We start from the raw sequence: 3,384 nt of genomic DNA on the forward strand, positions 1-3,384 counted from the left end.
TTTAATCAAATACTGAAAGTTGTCCCAACATCCTAACAATTTACAAATGTATACACACATCAGAAACTCAAGTATATTATTAAAGTAATTCAAAATACTGTTTTATGGAAATGACTGAACAGAGGTGTAAAATCTATTGCACAACCTAAAAGGTCATTACTTGGAAAATCCTGAGCTAATGTGCTATTACCAAACAATTCAGGCACTTTTTTTTTTTCTTTTTTTTAATTACATAAGCAATAAACTTTCAGCATATAAACCTCTGAGTATAACAACTCAAGTTCCATCTGTAACATCACGCTTAGAAGAAAAAGAATTCAATAAATAAGACTCCCTTCAATGACTTCTTTACTTGAGACTGGTATGCAAAAGGAATTAAAGGTACATACTACAATGTTTCAGTTGAATACTGTACTTTAAAAGCAATTATTAAAACTGTAAAAAAGTTCTGCAGCATTCCCCTACTGAAAAATAAAGTTGTTTTTAATCAAGAAAGTTACAGAGTTAGATCCTTTATCCTATTTTTAGTCTTCACAAAGTTGTCAAAAAAATGAACAGATGCTCTCTTTGCTGTATTTTCTGTTTCAACTTCAGGTTCACAGCTTAGTTCAGGTTTCTGTTGGAATATTTAAATTTCCCTATAGAGAGGTGAAAAAAAAATTTTGTTACTCTCAAGTTTTAACAGTGGAATTTAGGAAAGCTTTTTAGGAAAGTTTTCCTAAGTACTTTACTATTATAGCATGCAACATACAAGATTTTCAATTACGGATTGAAGCCACAACTGTAAAGACAGTACCTTAAGGGATGTATATGCATAATTATTTCAAAGGGGTAAAAAACAAAATGTTCAGACCAGTTAAAAAAAAAAATCTCAAGGATAAGTTTAATCATTACAATATGCAAAATATGGGAAATGCCAGAATCTCAGGAATACTTTTGGGTTTAAAGAAATAGCAAACCAGCAATCAGTACACTGTTATGAAAATGGCTGTCATACTTATTCTTTAGGATTTATTTTACTCTAACTCAAAGGCACTCAAGTTCCTCATCAGGCCTAAAAATCAATAGTCAGATCTTCTTATTCTTCTCTAATTCTAATCATAATCTCCAGCAGCCAGATTGTGTTAAGCATGCATTATAGGTTCCAGACAAGAACCTTAATATGCAATTATGGAAGAGCACTGGATATTATTGGGAGAAATTTCACTACAATAAAATTATGGCACTTCTATGCCCATTTTACAAGGTCATAATTTTTGGGAAAAATATTTCTCCATCTATTTTCCACTAATTCCAATTCAATTTAGCCTTCGGAGATCATACTTCTCAGTCGATGTAAATGTGAAAGGCATCTACTGGTATAGTTCAATAACAAGCAACCCGTTTACCTTGTCCAAAATGTTTGGTTTTCTTTCTTGAGTTGTGTTTTGTTTGTTTTTTTTTGTTTGGTGGTCTGTTGGTTTTTGTTTGTTTGTTTGTTTTTAGTTTGGTTAGTTTTTTTGTGGCATTGTAGAGGTTTCTGGTTAGCTTTTTGTCTCCACTGGGCTGTGAACTTGAGTTTTTTTTTCATACCGCTCTAAGAATCCATGCTGCTGTGCTCTAAGAACTGAGCTCTAATCCAACTACAAATGCTTATGCAAGTATATTTACTTGTAGCTAGGTGGACACAGAATTATAAAACAATTCACATAGAAACACAACTGCAAGGGGCTGTGTAGGTCACCTAATCTAATTCTCCGATGTCATGAGTAATGTCATACTACTTTGATCATATTTGATTAATTCAAATAAAAGATTTAGAATTTTTTAATTATTGATCCTCACAAAAGCTGTAACTTTTCATATGGTTCAAAAGTTCTTCTCCAGTTCAAGATTATCATTGTCCTATACACACCAAAAATGATCACAAAACAGATGTGCTTAATTACCTCAGCTGGAGCTTACTGAACCATTTTACATGGACATTACACAGCGTAGGATACTTTATTCAGAGCAGCACTACAGTGTGTACTTTAAAGTACATGCTTAATTTAAGGTAACATGAAGAGGAGAAACACACAGAGGTAGTCAAAAAAAAAGTCATTAATACCCTTCACATTGATTTAAAACTGTAGCCTAAGAGGATGTAAGATTTTTACACAGAGCGCCACTTTCTCTTCCTATTGATAGAAAGAAACATCAACTGAGCTCAAGGAAAGAATACTGAAACAGAGGCAACTGCAGAATCTCAGAGGCCACCTCATTTGCAATTACCCAAAGCAAGTTTGAACAAGTTTCCATGAAATAACATGGAGGACACAGGAGTGCAGAGTCAAATTTGCCTGTAAAGTACAAAGAGCCAAAATATCAGAAAATCCCATCCAACTTGTTCCATGGGGATTTAAAAACTGGAATGGATCACAGGAATATTCATATTTTATAAATGGCTTAGTGAAAAATAAAGCAAGCCAACTTACCTTTTCTTTCCTCAAAAATCCATCTCTAAATTTATTAGCGGTAAATCCCCTTACACCAACAGAACGTAACCGCTGGTACTTAGCCTGAATATATAAACCCTTCTGTACTAAGCCTGATTTATAATGGGATTGCAAACGGCCATCTGCAAAATTGCTCTGTAAGGGTTAGGGAAGGAAAAAAAAAGTGAAAAATGAGGACACCAAGACTCAGCAGTTTATATTTACAGTCATACACATGTAAAACTTGCATACCTCTGTTCTTCAGTGCTATATTTACAAGTACAGAGCCTCTTCATTTCCCATTTAATACTCCTCAGACCACTAGCTACCATGTGGCTCAAATAACTGTATTGTACTTACTGTTTAAAACATCTGAAATTATCTTTCTCATAAAAAAAAAGTAAATTCATTGTACAACACCGTCAATTTTTTCAAACTTCAAAAAAAAGTAAACTAGCATCAAAATTAACACAACACGTCATTATTGCTCACAAATTAAGCGATGTCAGGCCTGTAGTGGGCACACGTGGAGTCTAAAAAATGTCATACTAGACAGAAGTCAGTATATATATTTTTTTTTCTTTTAGCTTCAAGATCTTGCAGTCTGAACATAGAATCGCTGCTCTATACCTTCGTTACCTCCATGCTTGAATTCTGTAAAACAACTTAGTATGGTACCAGGAGCAGAGACCACAAACAAAGGGCTTACAGGTGAATGGCATTATAAATACACAGAAAGAATACAGCAAGAGCAACACTGACTACAGCAGTTAGAGTTATAAAAAGGTTTTCTTTCTTAAGCACTCAGACCTCCAACAAAATCGGCAATGAAAAATCTTTAAAAGAAAAACCCCTTTTATCAGAATTTCTCACAATTTTCAAGTACTGTCATTTTAAGTTTTCTAACATGATCCTGACAAAAGGCATT

General features: G+C 33.7%; 1 long non-coding RNA gene across 1 annotated transcript in view; it reads right to left on the bottom strand.

Moving 5' to 3' along the window:
* Positions 1-206: 206 nt before the first annotated feature.
* The window catches only part of LOC103774219, a 7,853-nt gene continuing 4,675 nt past the window's right edge, over positions 207-3,384 (bottom strand). Inside the window, exons 2-3 of the long non-coding RNA XR_608167.1 lie at positions 2,457-2,612; positions 207-638 (exon numbers count right to left, since the gene is read on the bottom strand). This is a non-coding gene — a long non-coding RNA (uncharacterized LOC103774219). The remainder of the gene's footprint in view (positions 639-2,456; positions 2,613-3,384) is intronic.

Source organism: Merops nubicus, unplaced genomic scaffold, assembly GCF_000691845.1.
Source record: "Merops nubicus isolate BGI_N331 unplaced genomic scaffold, ASM69184v1 scaffold1956, whole genome shotgun sequence".
Taxonomy (NCBI): domain Eukaryota; kingdom Metazoa; phylum Chordata; class Aves; order Coraciiformes; family Meropidae; genus Merops; species Merops nubicus.